We start from the raw sequence: 23,106 nt of genomic DNA on the forward strand, positions 1-23,106 counted from the left end.
GGAGATGGGAGGAGGTTAGCCAAAGGCAACCTAGTGCTAAGGAAAAGGTTGGTGTTTAGGGTGGTGGAAATGGCGCACAAGGTGTATGGAAGGTGTTTGGTGGGGTGTTGCTCCTTTTGGCTAGCTCACTTCACTAAGGTTGGTGAAGGCCACCCAAGGTAGGCCAAACTCACTCACTCACGGTGGTGGAAGGAGGAGGAGAAGGGGAGGAGGCCGTGGAGTTCCTAGAGACTAAGGAGAATGACAATGAGGCAAAATGCACACTCAATATCATTAATATCCAAAGTATTTACAAGGTGTGGTGCATTGGGTATTTATAGGAGGGGAGGCATCTAGGGTTGCATTTGGAGTAGGCAAATGCATTCCAAATGAAATGCAAATGAACCCTAGATGCAACTTGGTGGCCAAGGATGGAATCTTTGGGTTTAGATTGGCTATATCTAGGTGCATGATAAGACCATGCAACCTTTGCCCTCCACTTGGGCCTAAGCCTTTCTAACACCAAAAATAGACCCAATAGGCACCAAAAATATGTGTCACCCTCTAATTAACACCCTAGCCCAAAATTAAAAACCCTAATCATCTAAAGCACCCCATAATACAAGGGTAAAATGGGAAATACAAAGAAAATAAATTCTAAGTCCTAAATACCCCAAAATACAAGGGTAAAATTGGAAATACAAGTAAAATAAATTCTATGACTAAAATACCCCAAAATACAAGGGTAAAAATGGAAAACAAAGACAAATGTCATAAAAACCTAGCTAAGGCCCAAAAGTGGGCTTATTCCTCTTTATGGTTTTTTTATCACTAACCCATTCCTCTTGCCTCCTTCAATATGTCACCTCTTGGTTTTCTTGGTCTTAGTATTATTCCATCATCCCCTCCCTCTTGAAAAGGATTTGACCTCAAATCAAGAGGTTCTTCATGGTGGGCTTCTTGACCAACAAAAACATAAAAATAGGAATTAAAGGTGACAGTATATGGTAGAAATGGAAAGTGCATCCTAAGAGGAGTGCTACTAAACATGCTAAAAAGATTGTCTAAGCTAAAAGGACTAGACTCCCTAATGCTAAGGATAGGGTCCTCCCCATGAGGAAGTCTAGGTGTATGACTAAAGCCTAAAAAGTTAAAAAGACTAACACTATAGCATACTAAAGCACTAGTCCTAAAAACTAGAATATCTTGCCTAAAGTACCCTATGTGGTAACCTAGGCATGTCCTAGAAAACAAAGGAAATACAACTAGAAAATTTCCTAAGCAATTTTGGATTTTATTATTTGTTGGATAGTTATGAAAAGAATTTGTCACAAGGAACCTTGAAGGTTCATATGTTATATCCAACAAATAATATATTCCATAAATTGGGTGCGTTATTGACACAACTAAGGTAGGAAAAGTCCTACACAAAGGAAGGCTATCTACCTTGGGCACCACCAAGGAAGTAGCACAAGAAGTGGAACTAAGTGAAGTCCACTTCTTCTTCACTAAATCTTGAAGTTGAGATTCTTTTTCATTAAAAAGGAGTTGGTTTTGAATCTCCACTTCATGACTAGTGGCAACGTGAGAGAAAGAGTTAAGGTCTTCATGAATGAAGAAAGTCTTTGTTAAATCATTTTTAATGGGAAAGTGACTCTCTTCAAGCATAAGCCCTTTGGAAGAAAAATTATCCTCCTTACTCTTCTCTAAGAGTGTTGGTTGGTGTTTTTCATTTTCTAACCACTCTTGAACTTTTTCTATACTTTTCTTTATTTTTTCTTTCTTTTCTATTTTCTTTTCTTGATTTTGATACCTAGTTGAGACAACCCTAGTTTTGGACCCACTAGTTTCTCTCCTCTCAACTAAGTTTGCAAGTAAATTTCTTATTTCCTCATTATTCTTTTCAAACTCTTTTTCTTTTTGTCTTAATTCTTCCTCTTTTTTTATATTTTTTCTTAGGTACTCTTTCAATTCCCTAAGTTCATCCCTAACACTAGACCTAGTACTACGAGAATTATGACCATGGACACTAGAATGATCACTCATCTTTGATCAAGAAAAGGTTTTCACAAATTTGTTTTCAAAAGGTTGGTAAAAAAAAAGGTTTTCACAAAGATTGAGTGAGAAAAGGTTTTCACAAAAAATTTTAAAGGTGCAAGATTAGTATAAAAGGCCTATGTGTACAAATTGAACCTTCAAGGGGAGGTGGACTACTAAGAATCACTTAAAAACCAAACCCTTTTCAAGTAAAAATCACTAAGCCCTTTTTACCTTTCTTACAAAACAATTTTTTTTTTTTTTTTTTTTTTGACACTACCAAGTGTGTGTGTGCACGCACCCCTAGTAGGCAAAGTAAGCCTTCTAAACGTTTTTTTTTTTTTTTGGAAAGCAAAGTAAAAACCTAAACAATTATACTAGGAAAGCTAGAAAACATGCAATGGAAAGCAACTTAAAACATACACTAGTCGGGGTCCTAGTGAAGGTTTTCAAATCACCTTCTCTACACGCACTAAAATCCAAGTTGAAGAGGTTTAAAATGGCCAAAATTACAAACCAAATGAAAGAAATTAATGGCCTAAAAACAAGGTGGCCGAATGCAAGAAAAACCAAAGTAAACAAAAAAATTAGGTCTTCAAAGCTCCTTCTCTTTGGTTCCTTCACAAGTAGCAAACGTGTTAGCACCTCTCCCAAAGTGTTTACTCTCCCTTTTTGGTTTAGTGAAAACCCTTCCTAAGGCTAGGTTGGGTTTTGGTTCACTTCTCCACTCAATCCACCAAAGGATTGCTACTTTGCTAGATAAGTGCGTCACCTACAAGTAAATGAAAGCAACCAAGAGCAAGAGTTCCAAGGAATAAAAACTGAAAAGCACAATTAAGAAAGGCTAAACTCAAAGAGATTTGAAGATGACAAAACAAAAGAGGCCAAAAAAAGACAAGCAAAAATTAAGACTCAATCAATAAAAGCTAGCACACAAAGGAATAAACCTAGAATGGCACTAGAATTGGTTTGTGTTTAAGTTTCACTTGCTTAAGTCTTTTTAATGTTTTCGGTTCAGCCAAGGTATAAGTCCCAAAATGTGTCCAAAAATGTCAAGGTCCAACTCCAATGCTAAGGTATTTGGTCCAAGTCCACAAGTCAAGCAACAAGTCCTTTTTGTCCAAGGTATATTTTTTTTTTTTGTTCTTGTTCTTTTTGGGTTCACGGCCTTTTGCTTTTTAATTGTCCTTGGGTCAATTTTTTTTTTTATAAATTTTCAGTCTCAATTTGTTGCTTAGGTTTTGCACTTGTGTTGGCACAAAAATTAGGTCAAATTCTTAGGAGAAGGAGACAAAGACAAGTGGCGTTTTCTTAGAGGTTTATAGGGAATATTTTTGAGTGGAAATGGTTTTGTACTATTAGGTCAAGTTGTTTAGCACAAAATGTCCAGCACACCTCTTAGATTCTTTTAGGGTTCTTGGCAAACAAGAAATCAACTTAGACAAGTGAAAATGCAAGGGTAAGGTGGGCGGTTTTTAGCATGTGCAAGAAAGTTCACACATGGAAAATCATGGCAACATATAGAACATGCTAGAAGCTAATAGCATGCATGAATGACCTAGATAGTATTCTATATGGCACGCCCACTTAAGATGTATGCATCATGGTATTTTTCATGTTTTCATGCAAGGTGTTTGGGCACATACATGGAAAATATGTAAGACAAAATATAGGAAGTAAAAATGACAAAACAATAGGTAGATTCAAAAAGAAAAATGCATGAACATGTAATACTCAACCTAGCATAGAAATATGACAACCTAACAATGGGAACCTAAAACATGGAAGGTTCAAGGAAAACAAGTATGAACCACACAAAAATATTCGGTCAAGAGAGGAGAAGAAGAGAAATGACCGAATACAAAAATAGAGAACAAAGAAGACTCAAAGAAAGACAAAGAAAGAAAACGTTTACCCTTGAAGAACAATGGCTCTAGATACCACTTGATGGAAGGTGGCTTAGTTCCATGCACGCCCTTGATCTTGGTTCAACAAGGGAGACTCCAAAAGTTGATAAAAAAATGAAGGAGATGGTGGCGGAAGCACAAAGGTGAAGGTGAAGATGGTTTGCTCAAGGTTGTCTCATCCAAGTGTAGGATGAAACCTATTTAGGGTTTTGCTTTTATGGTGGAGATGGGAGGAGGTTAGCCAAAGGCAACCTAGTGCTAAGGAAAAGGTTGGTGTTTAGGGTGGTGGAGATGGCGCACAAGGTGTATGGAAGGTGTTTGGTGGGGTGTTGCTCCTTTTGGCTAGCTCACTTCACTAAGGTTGGTGAAGGCCACCCAAGGTAGGCCAAACTCACTCACTCACGGTGGTGGAAGGAGGAGGAGAAGGGGAGGAGGCCGTGGAGTTCCTAGAGACTAAGGAGAATGACAATGAGGCAAAATGCACACTCAATATCATTAATATCCAAAGTATTTACAAGGTGTGGTGCATTGGGTATTTATAGGAGGGGAGGCATCTAGGGTTGCATTTGGAGTAGGCAAATGCATTCCAAATGAAATGCAAATGAACCCTAGATGCAACTTGGTGGCCAAGGATGGAATCTTTGGGTTTAGATTGGCTATATCTAGGTGCATGATAAGACCATGCAACCTTTGCCCTCCACTTGGGCCTAAGCCTTTCTAACACCAAAAATAGACCCAATAGGCACCAAAAATATGTGTCACCCTCTAATTAACACCCTAGCCCAAAATTAAAAACCCTAATCATCTAAAGCACCCCATAATACAAGGGTAAAATGGGAAATACAAAGAAAATAAATTCTAAGTCCTAAATACCCCAAAATACAAGGGTAAAATTGGAAATACAAGTAAAATAAATTCTATGACTAAAATACCCCAAAATACAAGGGTAAAAATGGAAAACAAAGACAAATGTCATAAAAACCTAGCTAAGGCCCAAAAGTGGGCTTATTCCTCTTTATGGTTTTTTTATCACTAACCCATTCCTCTTGCCTCCTTCAATATGTCACCTCTTGGTTTTCTTGGTCTTAGTATTATTCCATCATCTTCCTTCTCAAATTTCTTGCCAAGGTCAACAAGGTGATTTATCAAGTGTGTAAATCTCTTTTGAAAATCAGAAATAGATTCACCATTTTGCATTCTAAACAGCTCATATTCTCTTATGAGAGTATGCTTTCTTGATCTCTTTACATCACTTGTTCCTTCATGAGTGACTTGCAAAGTATCCCACATTTCTTTAGCAGATATGCATTGTGAAATTCTAAAAAATTCATCAATAGACAATGCAGATGTTATAATGTTTTTGGCTCTCTTATCATGTTGGGATCTTTTCTTTTCCTCATCACTCCACTCACTCCAATGTTTTTCCTTAAGCTCACCATCATCACCTTTTTTCATAGGAATATAGGGTCCATTTTCTATAGCATCCCATACAGCAATATCAATAGCTTCAATGAAAATTCTCATCCTAATTTTCCAATAGACATAGTTTTCACCATTGAAAACAGGAGGTCTATGAATAGACACACCCTCACCATAGGGTAAGTTGTTGTTGGCCATTTTTGAAATCCTGAATAACTCTCAAGAACCTTGCTCTAGATACCAATTGTTAGAAAAGAATGGCATAATCCAAGAGGGGGGGTGAATAAAATTCAATGACCCTTTAAAATTTTATCAGAGTATTTTGGATCTTAATTTCAATCAAAACTTTTCTATGACAGAATTTCCAAATGAAGCTCTTCTAAAGACTTGTTACAAAAATATGAATGCAATATGCTCACTTGATTACAACATAATGAGGTTCAAAAATAATGTTCAATTACAGATTTAAACCATCAAGATTCACATACACTTGTTAATCAAGTTTTATCTTCTTTAAAGTTCAACCAAGAAATTACACAATGTAAAAGATAAGGTAGAAGAAGATTGCACAAGTCTTTTATACTGGTTCAGCCACTCCTCATGTGACCTACATCCAGTCCTTAATCAACATGATGAGCCGTAATTTAGTGCTTCAATTCATATCATTATGGCATTGATTACTTCTCACATTTAGGGTTAATTTCATGGTTTTATCATGTTTGCTAATTGTCATTTGAATTATGGGCTTAATTGCAAAACTAATCATGATGGAGGAGGCCCATGGGCTAAGGGCCCAACTACTAGAGCAATGGCAAGAAGGATGCATGAAGAGTGGGCCCAATCCCAAGGAAAGCCCACCACTTTATTTTGTTGGGCTTTGTATCAAGCCCATTAGATTAGGGTTAGTATAGGAGTGGGCCTTAGTGCCATGTATTTCTTTTGGGCCTTGTATTTTCGGCCTAGTAGCATAGGAGTTTCATTTGAAGGTCATTTGAATTTAGGTTAATTAGAGTTACATGTGGAATTACATTAGCATTTAATTAGTAGCACATTTGGTGTGCATTTCGGCCATGTGCAACACATGCACATGGTGTGATCCGAAATGCAACTCAAATGGCTTCCTAATTACATGCCAAATGTGTGCACATGGGAGGGTGACCGGTTGGCACCAAAATTTGAATTTTAGAATTCAAATTTTGGCGCCTAGAGTTAAGATAACCATACCATGGTTATACTTAACTCTAGGTAAACCCAACTTAAACCCTTAACCTAATTTAGCCTATAAACTTCCTTATGACCGAGTTTTGTAGACACTTTTGGAATTATTGAATGAGTATTCTTCATTTGAATTCTCTCTCTCCGAAAGTCATCTTGCACCCTACTCTACCTTCCTTGAGTGCTTCCCTTTGTAGAGTTAGGTTGCATACCTTCTTTGGACCTTAGCTAGGAAGCAAGCTTCGGCCACCTTGAGTCTCTTAGGAGCATCTTTCCTTGATCATCTTTCCAAGGAACCGTGGAGACTTGAAGAAATTCTATGTGCATCCAAGTGGAAGCACATCAAGTGGTATCAAAGCATCCGGTTTTGTCTTCAAGAGATAAGTCTTGATCCTTATCTTTTGTTGTGTGATCCGTGGTGAATTGTTCATTTTTGTGTTCATCTTTTTGTTCATGTCATTTTAGAGTTGCTTCCTTCCTAGATCTATTTTCTTTCCTTAAATTTGATGGATCTAGTTTCTTATGCTTGAATGATTCATTATGCGCCTATGTTATATGCTTCCATGAATCATGCTCCAATTTTTTTTACCTATTAGGAAAATTCTGCCTAAGAACGTTTTGAATTTTCTTTGAGTCATAATTGAAATTTTAATCGGTCAAAATTGAATGTTTGAGTCATTTTATTTTGAAATCCATGTCTAGTAGGATTGTGTAGTTCTTTGTATGTTCATACATCTTAGCTATGCTTGTTGATACATTTTGAATTTTGTTTGCATCTTGAAAGTATTTTTCTGGATTTGGCCGAGATCCATAGTCTATTTGGTGTGCTCTTAATTTTTTGTTTGAATTTGAGTTCATAAACTACTATTAGTTCATTAGTAGTTTTCTTAGAAATTTAGGTTTCCAAAATTTGAAAATGTCTTGTAATTTTTTCCTTATCCGTGAGAGGTTTGATCTTGTTTGCCTAAAGGAGAGTTTGAATTTGTGTTTGTAATTCAAATTTGAATCTGAATTGTGGAGCCAAAACCGTGCATGTGCAATTCAAATTAGCAAGAATGAAAAGCATGACTCATTTGATTTGAATTTGCATTTAATTTGGCTTGTCATTTTGGCACTTATTTTTGAATCCGGTTTTGGTGTTCCTAGAAAAGTGACCGAGACTTCTTGTGACACAATCATATTGAAAGAAAAAGGCAACTCCTATTTGATTAAAAAAAATTTAAGAAAGATCAAAAGAAAATTTAGAACAAAAGTGTTAAAAAAAAAAAAAGTACTAAATCAAAATTTGAAAAGCAAAAGCCAATTAAGGAGTTTTTGATTTCTCATCTCTTGTTGCTTTATTTCTTCTCGGTTTGTATTAGCTTTGAAGTCATTAAATTTTCAGCTATCCTATTCTTGAGTGTTTTGGTTTTGAGCATCCATTCTAGAACCAATTTTAGGTGCAATTCCTTCTTGTTCTAGTCATCTACTTAATTGTCATCTAAATTTGTCAATTCTAATCTACTCTTGTCTTTCCACTCCTTTTCTACTCATGGTTTATACTATATTGGATTTAACTCAAAGTGTGGCCTAAGTTTGACCTAGTCTATCTTCCTAGAAGCTAGTTCTACAAGGGTCATCAAAGGAAGCCTAAGGAAAGGAGGAGAAAGGAAGCTAGGAGGCATTCGGAATTGGATACCTAAACACCAAAATACTACACATATTTTGCTGGAATTTTGTGCTTGCTGGACTGCACCAAACCGTGAAGACTTGGAAGATTTCATTTGATTTGTAATTGCAAAATTTTTTTTAAAAAAAAAAACAGAGGATTAGTGACGGATTTAGAGACCAAATTTTCATTACTAATTGACATTTTTGTTGCAAAATTGGTCACTAATTCATCACTAATTTTGGTGGCTGTTTTGGTTACAATTTTAAGCCACTTTGTAGTTGTTGTTTAGTCTTTGTTACACTTGTATTTTTGGCCATTAAAGGAGTGTCTTGGAAGTGTCTTTGGTACACAACCATCTCTCCTTAGGGATAGAATTTTCGTTAGTACTTTGGTGGGAGTGGTCCTTGATTGATCTTTGGTATCTTTCAAGCTCTCACCCTAGGAACCGTTTAGATAGTTTAAATTTTTGCTTAATACTTGTTTACTTGCTTTCACGACTAGTATGTTTTAGTGCATCAAACATCAACAAAACAATTTCATTGAAAAGAATTTGGTAGAGATTAACTACAAAGGGGATTAGTAATTTTTACTTGAAGAGGCTTGGTTTTTAAGTGGCTCTTAGTAGCTCACCTCCCTCCAAAGTTCAATTTGTATACATAATCCTCCTAGTACTTAGTCTTAACCTTGCACAAAAACAAAATTGCTTTTAAAAGTTCATTCATAAAAAAAGATCTTTCACCTATAATGGAAGAATTTTCTACTCCTCATAGTGATACTAATTCAAGTGACAACAAAAGTGTTTCTAGATTGTCACGTGAATTAAGATCATTAAAGTTATGGCAAGAGCAAGAATTACAAGCAAAACTTGAAAAAGAAGCTCAATTTGCTCTTTTGGAGGAAGAAATTCGTTTATTAAAGGAGAAAGACAAAAGAAAACACCATCATGGTCCACATAGTTCATACGCCCATAGTTCTACTTTAGGAGAGTCAATGCATGATAGCCTAGCTTTAGGAGATCACTATCAACCACCTCCTAGAAGAATTCATAGAACCTCTAAGCCAAGGGAATCTAGGGTAGATCTCCCTTACTTTCATGGTAAAGATGATGTGGAGGGGTATCTAGACTGGGAAATGAAAGTGGAACAAATTTTCACTTGCCATCAAGTGAGTGAGGAGAGAAAAGTACCCTTAGCTACCTTGAGTTTCCAAGGTCATGCCATGTATTGGTGGACCTCTCTTGTGAGAGATAGGCGTCTCCATAATGAACCTCCAATTCAATATTGGAATGAATTAAGGAGTGCCTTAAGAAGGAGACACATACCCTCTTATTATACTCGGGAGCTTATCAATAAGCTCCAACGACTCCAACAAAAAAATTTGACTGTTGAAGAATATAGACAAACAATGGAGTTGTATATCATGAGGGCGGGTATTAGGGAAGAAGAAAATCTTACCATTGCTAGATTTTTGAGTGGTTTATCTTTTGACATAAGAGATAAGGTTGAGCTACTCCCTTATAGGGATTTGGATGCCTTGGTTCAACTTTGCATAAAGGTTGAACAACAAAATTTGAGAAAAGGTTATAAAGCAAGCTCATACTCATCTTCTTTGTCTAAGGATAGCTACAAGAGGGAGGGTAGGAAAAATAATTTTGAAAAGAAAGATACTTTTCCCTCCAAAAATCTAGATAAAGGTAAAGAAAAAGAGACAAAAACAAACACTAGCACCAAGTCTAGTGACATCAAATGCTTTAAGTGTCTTGGGAGAGGCCACATTGCTTCTCAATGCCCTAACAAAAAAATAATGATTTTAAGGGGTCAAGACATTTATAGTAGCCAAGATGAAGCTACTTCTTCTTCATCTTCAAGTGAAAATGAAGAAGAAGCAAGTGAAGAAGAGTCATGTGAGGTTACTTACCCTTATAATGGGGAACTTCTTATGATGAGAAGGGTCCTCAACAACCAACCTAGTGATACACAATCCCAAAGAGAGAACATCTTTCATACAAGATGTAACATTTCAAGCAAGGCTTGTTCTCTCATTGTGGATAGTGGATCTTGGTGCAACTGTTGTAGCACTAGGATGGTTGAGAAGTTAGGATTGACTACCACACCACATCCAAAACCTTATCAACTTCATTGGCTTAATGATGATGGGGATATGGTAGTCAATCAACAAGTGGAAGTTGAGTTTTCTATTGGGAACTATAAAGATAAAGTTCAATGTGATGTAGTTCCCATGGAAGCTTGTCATATTCTATTAGGAAGGCCATGGCAATTTGACAAACAAACACACCATGATGGCCTCACTAATAAAATTACTTTCACTCATAAGGGTAAAAAGTTTGTACTTCATCCTCTATCACCTTCACAAGTGAAGGAGGACCAAGTACAAATGAAGACCAAACGTGACCAAGAAAAAGAAAAACAAAAAAAAAAAGAAAAAAAAAAACATTCTAAAAATTGATGAAAAAGAGGATCCTAGAGAGACTAGTGTTCCCTCTCTAGAGATAGTTCAAGAAGAGGATTTTGATGCAAAACCTTTACATAAAACTTCTCTCTTCATTGAACCATCTTCTCATATCCTCATGTGTAGAGGAACACTAACTTGCACTGCCACATCTTTGGAAACTTCTCTCCCTCTTGTGGTTAAAAACCTTTTACAAGAGTTTGATGATATATTTCCCAAGGAAGGCCCTATTGGACTTCCTCCTTTTCGGGGAATAGAACATCAAATAGATCTTGTGCCTGGGGCTAGTCTTCCAAATAGACCAGCCTATAGGACCAATCCACAAGAAACTAAAGAGATAGAGAAGCAAGTACATGAGTTGTTGGAGAAGGGCTGGATTCAAAAGAGTCTAAGTCCTTGTGTTGTACCAGTCATCTTGGTGCCAAAAAAAGATGGAAAATGGAGGATGTGTGTCGCCACCGGCCCGAAACGGGCTTTCGGCATTCGCGAATGATGGTTGGACTCTTTTATTTGTTTAAAAATATGGATTGCCAGAATGACTTATTCTCAAACTGAGACCTTGTCAAACGAGCAATTTTATTAAAAGGCTCACCAATCCATGTTAATCCCAAGCGGGACCCTCCATGGATTAGCGGTTTTCATAAAAAGGAAGGGTTCGTGGAGTCGCCACCAATGTTTTACTCAAAACATTGGAAAAAGGGATAAGGCAATTGATTTTATAAATCAACTTCGGCCATTACAACCAGAGTTGGGTAAGGGAGTCGGTTACGCGTGGGGAAGGTGTTAGCACCCCACAACGCCCCTTTCGGGTTCCCTATGACAGATTATTTCTAAAATTAATAGTGTGAAATTACTAAATTACCCCTATTTATTCTAAGCAATTATAAATTAACTATCTACATGATGACAGTTTAATATACACACAGAAAGCAGTAAAAGGAAGGATTTAAGAAGAAACCTTTGAAGCGTGCTTTTATATATTTCGAGTAAAACTGGGAAGCTTTTTGGCGTTCCCTCGCTCTACAAGCCCGCTCGCTCCCTCCTATAAAATTTTAACTATGGAAATCCGGAGGATTTCCCTTCGACTAGGTTCGATCCTCAAGCAAAATGGCTCGGGGCTCAAGAACTTCGTCGGATCAACTCTCCGAGTGATTTCTAGGGCAGAACACTGCTCAAAAACCCCAGAATACTCAAGGAGAGGGTTAAAACTATCTTCAAAAGTTCCTAAAGTGTGGAATGACGTCCAATTGACGTCATATTTATAGGGAACAGGCCCAATACGGGCCCTGGAGCCAATACGGCCGTATTGAAATTTTTGAACTTCAATACGGCCGTATTGAGTTCAATACGGCCGTATTGAAATTCAGAAATTTCAATACGGCCGTATTGAGTTCACTGCGGCTGTATTGAAGCTTCAATACGGCCGTATTGATTTCAGTACGGCCGTATTGAAGTTTCAGAAACTTCAATACGGCCGTATTGAGTTCACTGCGACCGTATTGAAGCTTCAATACGGCCGTATTAAGTTCAGTACGGCCGTATTGGGCTTCATTCCCTCCACTTTCTTATTTTGAGCTATTCTAAGACCTCTAGACCTACAGAGAACCCTCCTAGGGCCTTCCAGGAGTCCTTCTGGCTGATCTTCCTTCAGTCTTCGAGAGTCTTCAAGCTTTATTTCCGACCCGGGCAATTTTAGGGGTCTACAGCTGCCCCCCCTTTACTTAGTCAAACGGTCTTTTTGTGTACCGATTGACAAGTAAAGGAGTTGACCCAATTTTCCGGGTAATGTGCCATCCTTCCGACTTGTAGTGTCTTCAGGTGGGAAAATTGTTGAGTAGCCTCTCCAGGTTGGTGCATACCTCCGCGCTTCTAGTCACTTTGGTAGCGTGAGTCTTGCCCTCTCCAGGGTGAGTTTGTCGTCGCCTCTCCAGACTTGTGCGTGAGTCTTGCCCTCTCCAGGGTGAGTTTGCCCTCTCCAGGGTGAGTTTGCCCTCTCCAGGGTGAGTTTACCCTCTCCAGGGATTTGAGATGATTGTTGTCTCCACAGTCCACGATGCTGCTTCGACGGTTTTTCTGATTTTGTGCCGCTGAGGGCTGGATAACGCAGGGATCCGTCTAGGGGATGTGCAGTCATTCATAGGTTCCTGTGCCCCAACTTGCATTGCTTAGTTGGTACCCATGGGGAATTTCTAACTCCTTGGGGTGTAGACACAAATGCTCTCTCTCTGAGTTGAGCGATGCCTAATGTTTGGCTGACGTCCTTTGACGTAAGTGGAGTATCCCGGTTGTCCTTATTCGGGTATCTCTTTTGGTTTTCTGATTGTGTTGCCTCTGTGTAGGCTGTTATCCGCTGGGGGATTTTGTCGTTGATTTTGATTAGCCTCTTCTGTTAGGCGTATCGGCTTGACATTCGATGTTTGGCTAAGAGCCGGATTCCACTTGGGGAATACTTATTGATATTTTTGATTTTCTCCTTTTGTAGGGGTGCCTCTTGAGTAGGCGACTGGGGATTTAGGGATCTTATGTATCCCAGAGTATTATTTAGGAAGCCTCTGCAGGCTTAGCCTCACTCAGCTCTTGAGTTGGAGAGCTATCTTCCACTGAGGAAGTTTTAAGTCCTTTGACTGAATATTTTGCTTTGGATGATCGCGCTTCCATTGGGGATTTTGACGATCTTGCTTTAATAGCTCTCGCTGGGGATTTGTTCCATGAGCTTAAGCTGAGGTTTCTCTGGGGAGTATTATTTCTGCGAGCCTCTCCAGGCTCAATTATTCTGTACAGTTGGGGAGTATTATTTCAGCAAGCCTCTCCAGGCTCAATTATTCTGAGAGAGTATTATTTCGGCAAGCCTCTCCAGGCTCAGTTATTCTGTACGAGTATTATTTCGGCAAGCCTCTCCAGGCTCAGTTATTCTGTATGAGTATTATTTCGGCAAGCCTCTCCAGGCTCAATTATTTTGTATGAGTATTATTTCGGCAAGCCTCTCCAGGCTCAGTTATTCTGTACGAGTATTATTTCGGCAAGCCTCTCCAGGCTCAGTTATTCTGTGAGAGTATTATTTCGGCGAGCCTCTCCAGGCTCAGTTATTCTGAAGGAGTATTATTTCGGCGAGCCTCTCCAGGCTCAATTATTCTGAAGGAGTATTATTTCGGCGAGCCTCTCCAGGCTCAATTATTCTAAAAGAGTATTATTTCAGCAAGCCTCTCCAGGCTCAATTATTCTGAGAGTATTATTTCGGCGAGCCTCTCCAGGCTCAGTTATTCTGAAAGATGCGAAATCTTTGTCCTTTTTTTTGTCGACTTTTGACTTTTTCTGTATGTTTGCCTTTTTTGTCATTTTTTGGCTTTTTCTGTATTTTTGCCTTTTTTGTCATTTTTTGGCTTTTTCTGTATTTTTGCCTTTTCTGTTGTTTTTCGGCTTTTTCTGTACAGAAATGTCTCAGTTATTATGAGAGAGTATTATTTCGGCGAGCCTCTCCAGGCTCAGTTATTCTGTATGAGTATTATTTCGGCAAGCCTCTCCAGGCTCAATTATTTTGTATGAGTATTATTTCGGCAAGCCTCTCCAGGCTCAGTTATTCTGAGAGTATTCTTTCGGCAAGCCTCTCCAGGCTCAGTTATTCTGAGAGTATTCTTTCGGCAAGCCTCTCCAGGCTCAGTTATTCTGAGAGTATTCTTTTGGCAAGCCTCTCCAGGCTCAGTTATTCTGTATGACGCTGTTGTTTTTTTTGAATCTTTGCATTTTGTTTGCTGCTGTCATACACAAGCAATTTTTTCTATTTTTTCTATTTTATGCAATTGCCTCATGACGAGGTCTTTGAAAATTTCTTTATGGCCAATACGGCCGCATCCATTTCAGTACGCCCATGTTTGAGTTAAAAATTTGTTCATAACCCCAATTTTAGTACGGGTGTACTGAACATGGTACGGGCGCATTGTTTTTTCTGAAGTTTATATATTTTTTGTTTTTTTTTGTTTTTTTTTTTGTTTGTTTTTTCAATAAACAGAGAATAAGTGACCTTCCAGTACACCTATCATCTGTATGCATGTATGCGGTATGATGCACCTAATTCTATTTGACTCTTTTTTCAAAAGAATTAACCGATGCGTTTTTGGATTTTGCCATTCCTCTTAGACGGGCTGTGCGCTGCCGACTTCTGTAACCGAGGAATGATGCGTATTATATTTGAGATTTGGTGTCATCAACCAAATGATCCTTCCCTTTCTTTAGAAGATGTGTCAACCCTCCTATTGACCACTATATCTCCATGTTTCCACTAGATTATTCAAAAATCGTTGGGACAAGAGAGAAAAGAAGGAAAGGGTATATTTTTCAAAAGTTTGTGTTTTAGAGGGGATTATTTTATTTTTTGAAAAATGGATTTTGTAAGAATGGCTGGCCAATGGTAGGCTTAAATGTTTAGGTTTGTTCGATTAAACACTTATGAGGTTAAGCACATCTTTGTTATTAATGATTGTGCTTTGACAACTTGGATAGCTTTTCTTGAGCCCCTTGTTGAATTCAATTGATGGTACCATCATGGATTTATTTTGTTTTTTTCTTTTTTTGACGGCCCTAACTTTTGCCTAAAACACCCATTTGTGATGTCTTAGCGAGCTTTTGTCTTTGTTCATTTTTTTCAACCCTAACTTTTGCCTAGGTCACCCTTTTTGTGGGATTCCTAGCGGGTTTTTGTCTTCATTTTGTAACCCTAACTTTTGCCTAGGTCACCCTTTTATGGGATTCCTAGCGGGTCTTTTGCTCTTATTTTTGCGCAGTCCCTTTTTTGGGTTTCCTGCCGAGCTTATTATCTTTAGGATTTCTTTATCCATGATGGCACTTATTGAGGCCAAGAAAAGGTGCTCCAAGCTGTCACGCACATTTCCACATAAAAATGATGCGGGTTTATTGATTATTAAGACGATTTTAACCTCACTTATGTTTATTCAAACAGGGTTAAATGACGTGGTTTAGAATTTTATTGCGAGCAAGAAAAGAAGCAATAAGAAATAATGAAGAATGATTTTATTATAATCATAGTGGAAACATGTGCCCTATCGAGGCTCGGGGGTCGGGCTGTCCCCGAGGAGTGATCTCTAATAGTCACTGAATTTACACATCCCTATTAGAAGGAAAAGGACACTTGATGACGACAACCGGCCTTGACGATTGTGAACCGGCCTTCCTAAAGATCTGGCTTAAAGAACGTCGAGAAGGATCTTGGTTCCTCTTCGTCCTTTGATCTTTGTTAGGGTTGTATCTTAACCCTTGTTTCCCCGGATTGTCCTTGATAATGGGTAGCTCCGGGATTCCTTGGGAGTCCTTGCCTAATTCTTGTCTTGGCAAGTATCCGTTCTTTGTGAGCATATGGGCTACCTTCTTCATTTCTCGGGGAAACATTTCGACATTGGCGATTTCCAATGCTTGGAAGGCGGTTTCTAAAGCTTCCTCCGCTGCATCCACGTAAGGTATGGTGGATGGCTTACTGATGAGTATGTCATCTTCAGCTTGTACAGTCACCAGCTTGTCACCCACAATGAATTTGACTTTCTGGTGGAGCGTAGAGGGTACAGCTTTCGCATCATGAATCCAAGGTCGGCTGAGGAGACAGCTGTATGCGGGAGTAATGTCCATCACTTGAAATTCGACGTTGAAGATGGTGGGTCCAATTTGGATTGGAAGATTGACTTTTCCCACCACTTCTCTTTTGGACCCGTCGAAAGCTCGAACGATCATGTTGCTCGGGCGCATTTGGACTCCCTTGATTGCCACTTGATCAAGCGTTCTTTTGGGCATCACATTCAAGGAAGATCCGTTGTCTACCAAGACTTTTGCGATGTGATACTCCTTGCACTTTACAGAGATGTGCAAGGGCTTGTTGTGGTTCGGTCCCTCAGCGGGGATTTCTTCATCGGTGAAAGTGAGGTGATCATTAGCCTTGATGTGACTAACAATCCCCTCAAATTTGTCTTGGGAGATAGTGTGCGACACATATGCCTCGTTCAAGACTTTCAACAGAGCTTGCCGATGCGGTTCGGAGCATAGGATCAACGACAACAGAGTAATTTTTGCTGGCGTCTTATGAAGTTGATCCATGATGGAGTACTCGCTCTGTCGGATATATTTTAACAGCTCGTCTGTCTCCTCCTCGGATTCTTTTTCCTCGTTTTTCTTTTCTTTTCCTTTATTCTTGGGAGCCTTATCATGAAGATCTTCGGGAGTGTAGATCCTGCCACTCCTAGTCATGCCCCCAAGTCCAGCGATGTTGGAGATATCGCTGTCGGCAGAAGAATGGATGTCGTATATCCATGGCACAGCCTTATTTGATTCGTAAGGGAAAGGCCTTGGAGCAATGATCCTTAATGGTGTTGGACCTTCCCCTTTATTCGTCTTGATTACCAACAACGGATTTGATGTGCGTTCGCTTGGCGCGGTTGTTGGCTTACACTTGATAACGAACGGCGTGCGATCCATTCTTTGAACATACGCATCGATTTAATTCTTTCTTTTTATTAATGTTTATTAATGATTTATTAGGAGGGATGTATGAAATGAAAACCTAGATCCCTCCATGATCTTTGATAAGAATGCATGATATGAGATGATGGCGATGAATATGCATGCATTGTGTTTATTCAACTAAGCATTATCATGTTTTCGGGATGTCCCTAAGATGATGCATGATATTGCTTAGTTTGGATAAATAACCCTTTTCTTCTTTTTTCGGGTATTTTGTTTTGTATATATTTTTATTTTTATATTTTTTTTGGGTGAAAACGGAAACTACCTATATGAATGTGATGAAGGTAGATGTTAACACCATGTAACGGAAGATTCTTATTCCTATTTATTCTTATTTTAAAAAGGAATGTTGTATGTTTAAAGAATGCAATGTATGCTCAAACAATGTCACATAAACAATGCACAAACAATTCACTCATCCACGAACAGTCACGAGCGAATCACGAGGTAGGGGTCTCCTGCAGAAAAGTGCATATTCAAGGAGGTTCTAACTGTTCTCACTTGGTCAAAGGCCCCCAAGGTGCCCCCATTATAGGGACCCAATTCCTCTCGTCGTAAGTCGATGGAAAGTTCCAACGCACTGTCGGACTTAAGTTCATGGTTATCACCTTGAGTGATGCTTTCCGACAACGGTCTACGGGCACCTATAGACCCATTCGACAACCGGCCGTACTAACATCCACTCCCTATGGATTACCACTCATGCCCCCGGGTATAGAGGGAACTGTTGTGTGCAAAGGTTTGTGTACAGTTTGTATTTCAAACAATTGCGTAAATTTAAAAATACAACAGTTATTAAAGCCAAATAGATAAACATGTTATCATACAAGTGAGGGGTAATGAAGTAATTTTAAACTATTATTTTAAAAACAATCTGTCACTAAATGGGACTGACTCTCGAGGCTTCCCCAGCGGAGTCGCCATCTGTCGCCACCGGCCCGAAACGGGCTTTCGGCATTCGCGAATGATGGTTGGACTCTTTTATTTGTTTAAAAATATGGATTGCCAGAATGACTTATTCTCAAACTGAGACCTTGTCAAACGAGCAATTTTATTAAAAGGCTCACCAATCCATGTTAATCCCAAGCGGGACCCTCCATGGATTAGCGGTTTTCATAAAAAGGAAGGGTTCGTGGAGTCGCCACCAATGTTTTACTCAAAACATTGGAAAAAGGGATAAGGCAATTGATTTTATAAATCAACTTCGGCCATTACAACCAGAGTTGGGTAAGGGAGTCGGTTACGCGTGGGGAAGGTGTTAGCACCCCACAACGCCCCTTTCGGGTTCCCTATGACAGATTATTTCTAAAATTAATAGTGTGAAATTACTAAATTACCCCTATTTATTCTAAGCAATTATAAATTAACTATCTACATGATGACAGTTTAATATACACACAGAAAGCAGTAAAAGGAAGGATTTAAGAAGAAACCTTTGAAGCGTGCTTTTATATATTTCGAGTAAAACTGGGAAGCTTTTTGGCGTTCCCTCGCTCTACAAGCCCGCTCGCTCCCTCCTATAAAATTTTAACTATGGAAATCCGGAGGATTTCCCTTCGACTAGGTTCGATCCTCAAGCAAAATGGCTCGGGGCTCAAGAACTTCGTCGGATCAACTCTCCGAGTGATTTCTAGGGCAGAACACTGCTCAAAAACCCCAGAATACTCAAGGAGAGGGTTAAAACTATCTTCAAAAGTTCCTAAAGTGTGGAATGACGTCCAATTGACGTCATATTTATAGGGAACAGGCCCAATACGGGCCCTGGAGCCAATACGGCCGTATTGAAATTTTTGAACTTCAATACGGCCGTATTGAAATTCAGAAATTTCAATACGGCCGTATTGAGTTCACTGCGGCTGTATTGAAGCTTCAATACGGCCGTATTGATTTCAGTACGGCCGTATTGAAGTTTCAGAAACTTCAATACGGCCGTATTGAGTTCACTGCGGCCGTATTGAAGCTTCAATACGGCCGTATTAAGTTCAGTACGGCCGTATTGGGCTTCATTCCCTCCACTTTCTTATTTTGAGCTATTCTAAGACCTCTAGACCTACAGAGAACCCTCCTAGGGCCTTCCAGGAGTCCTTCTGGCTGATCTTCCTTTAGTCTTCGAGAGTCTTCAAGCTTTATTTCCGACCCGGGCAATTTTAGGGGTCTACAATGTGTTGTGACTGTAGAGCTATCAACAACATCACCATAAAATATAGGCACCCAATTCCTAGGCTTGATGACATGCTTGATGAATTGCATGGGTCATCCATATTTTCCAAAGTAGATCTTAAGAGTGGTTATCACCAAATTCGAATCAAAGAAGGTGATGAGTGGAAAACCGCTTTTAAAACTAAATTTGGACTATATGAATGGTTAGTAATGCCTTTTGGGCTTACTAATGCACCTAGCACATTTATGAGGCTCATGAATCATGCCCTTAGGGATTGCATTGGTAGATTTGTAGTTGTTTATTTTGATGATATTTTAATCTATAGCCAAAATCTAAGTGATCATGTTGATCACCTAAGACAAGTTTTCCTTGTCCTTAGGGACAATCACTTGTTTGCCAATGTGGACAAGTGCACCTTTTGTGTGGATAATGTTATATTCCTAGGGTTTGTGGTTAGCAAAAATGGGGTTCATATGGATCCCGAGAAAATTAAAGCCATCCAAGAATGGCCTATTCCTACTAATGTTAGTGAAGTTAGGAGCTTCCATGGATTGGCAAGCTTTTATAGGAGATTTGTTCCTAACTTCTCTGCATTAGCTTCACCTCTCAATGAGTTGGTGAAGAAGGATGTGGTCTTTGAATGGACGGATAAACATAATTTAGCTTTTCAAAAACTTAAGCAAAAACTTACTCAAGCACCTGTTCTAGCTTTGCCTAATTTTTCTCAAACTTTTGAGCTAGAATGTGATGCTTCAGGTCTTGGCATAGGAGCTGTGTTGTTACAAGGTGGTCATCCCATAGCTTATTTCAGTGAAAAGCTTCATGGGGCTGCCTTGAACTACCCTACCTATGATAAGGAGTTATATGCTTTAGTTCGTGCCCTTCAAACTTGGGAGCATTACCTTGTCACCAAGGAATTTGTTATCCATAGTGACCATGAGTCACTCAAATACTTGAAGGGTCAACATAAATTAAATAAGAGGCATGCAAAATGGGTTGAGTATTTAGAACAATTTCCTTATGTCATCAAATATAAAAAAGGCTCTACAAATGTAGTAGCTGATGCTTTGTCTCGAAGACATGTGCTTTTGAACATCCTAGGTTCTCAAATACTAGGGTTTGATGACATCAAGGAGTTGTATGAGAAAGACCTTGATTTTGCTAACTTTTATTCTTTATGTATTCAAAAACCTTCCCAAGGTTACTATATTTCTGAGGGGTTTCTTTTTAAAGAAAATAAACTTTGCATACCCCAAGGATCTATTAGGAAACTCTTGGTTAAGGAGAGCCATGAGGGTGGGCTCATGGGGCATTTTGGAATTGAGAAGACTCTTTCTCTTTTGAGAGAGAAATTCTTTTGGCCTCATATGAAGAGAGATGTCCAACGGTTTTGTAGTAGTTGCATTGCTTCTTTACAAGCAAAGTCTACCACTAAACCTCATGGGCTATACACACCCTTGCCTATCTCCTCTTCTCCTTGGGTAGACATTTCCATGGATTTTATCCTTGGTTTGCCTCGAACCCAAAGAGGAAAGGATTCCATTTTTGTGGTTGTGGACCGTTTTAGCAAAATGGCACACTTTATTCCATGCCACAAAGTGGATGACGCAAGTAACATTGCTAAGTTATTCTTTCAAGAGATTGTGAGACTACATGGGTTACCCAAAACTATAGTCTCTGATAGAGATGTTAAGTTCTTAAGCCATTTTTGGAAAACTCTTTGGGCAAGGCTTGGAACTAAACTTCTATTTTCTACCACATGTCATCCTCAAACTGATGGACAGACTGAGGTAGTCAATAGGTCTCTAGGGACTATGTTGAGGGCAATCCTCAAGGGCAACAAAAAGTCATGGGATGACTACTTCCCTCATGTGGAGTTTGCCTATAATAGAGTGGTTCATAAGACCACCAACATGTCTCCTTTTGAGATTGTCTATGGCTTTAATCCTCTTACTCCTTTGGATTTATTACCTCTCCCTGATGTGGCTTCTTTTATCCATAAAGAAGGTACATCTAGGGCTGAATTTGTTAAGAAATTACATGAGAGGGTTAGAGATCATATTCAATCCCAAACTGAAAAATACCAAAAATATAATAATAAGGGTAGGAAGGAAGTTATCTTCAAGGAAGGTGACTGGGTTTGGCTACACCTTAGGAAGGATAGATTTCCTTCCAAAAGAAAGTCCAAGCTTAGTCCTCGAGGAGATGGACCCTTCCAAATCCTTAGGAAAATCAATAACAATGCCTATGTTCTAAAGCTATCAAACCAAGATCAGCAAGATTCCCCAAGGAGGGTTTGATCGTCTAAACAGAATATCCGAGTCGAAAGGACTATGACCTCCTCAGTGGAGGATAGCTTTCCAACTCAAGCGATGAGTGAAGCTAAGCCTGAAGAGGCTTTCTAAATAATACTCTGGGATATATAAACTTTAAATCCCCACTCGCCTACTCAGAGGCACCCCTTCAAGAAAAATCACAAAAGACAAATAATCATTCCCCAAGTGGAATCCGGCTCTCAGCCAAACATCAAGCGTCAAGATGATCTGCCTAACAGAAGAGGCTAATCACAACAAAACGACAAAATCCCCAGCGGATGATAGCCTACACAGAGGCAACAAGATCAGAAAACCAAAAAAAGAGTCACCCGAATAAGGATAACCGGGATACTCCACCATCGTCGAAAGGACGTCAGCCAATCATAAGGCATCGCTCACCTCAAAAAGAGCATCTTCGTGTCTACACCCCAAGGAAACAGAAATTCCCCAATGGGTACCAACTACGCAATGGAAAGTTGGGACACAAGAACCTATGAGTAACTACACATCCCCTAGACGGATCCCTGCGTTATCTAGCCCTCAGTGGCACAAAAATCAAAAACAATCGTCGAAGCAGCATCGTGGACTGTGGAGACAAAATCATCGCTAGCCTGGAGAGGCGACGACTAATACTCACCCTGAAGAGGGCAAGACTCACGCTAGCCTGGAGAGGCGACGACTAATACTCCCCCTGGAGAGGGCAAGACTCACGCTAGCCTGGAGAGGCGACGACTAATACTCACCCTGGAGAGGGCAAGACTCACGCTAGCCTGGAGAGGCGACGACTAATACTCACCCTGGAGAGGGCAAGACTCACGCTAGCCTGGAGAGGCGACGACTAATACTCACCCTGGAGAGGGCAAGACTCACGCTAGCCTGGAGAGGCGACGACTAATACTCACCCTGGAGAGGGCAAGACTCACGCTAGCCTGGAGAGGCGACGACTAATACTCACCCTGGAGAGGGCAAGACTCACGCTAGCCTGGAGAGGCGACGACTAATACTCACCCTAGAGAGGGCAAGACTCACGCTAGCCTGGAGAGGCGACGACTAATACTCAACCTGGAGAGGCTACTCAACAATTTTCCACCGGAAGACACTACAAGTCAGAAGGATGGCCTATTGCCCGGACAGTTGGGTCAACTCCTTTACTTGTCAACCGGTACACCAAAAAACCGTTTGACTAAGTAAAGGGGGGGCAGCTGTAGACCCCTAAAATTGTCCGGGTCGGAAATAAGACTCGAAGACTCTCGAAGACCGAAGGAAAGTCAGCCAGAAGGACTCCTGGAAGCCCCTGGGATGATTATCTGTAGGTTTAGAGGTCTTAGAGTAGCTTAAAATAAGGAAGTGGGAAGATTGGAGCTCAATACGGCCTCCTTGGAGTTCAGTACGGCCGTACTGCACATTTTGAACTACAATACGGCCGTACTG

This window comes from Cajanus cajan, chromosome 2, assembly GCF_000230855.2.
Source record: "Cajanus cajan strain Asha chromosome 2, NIPB_CcT2T_4, whole genome shotgun sequence".
Taxonomy (NCBI): Eukaryota; Viridiplantae; Streptophyta; class Magnoliopsida; order Fabales; family Fabaceae; genus Cajanus; species Cajanus cajan.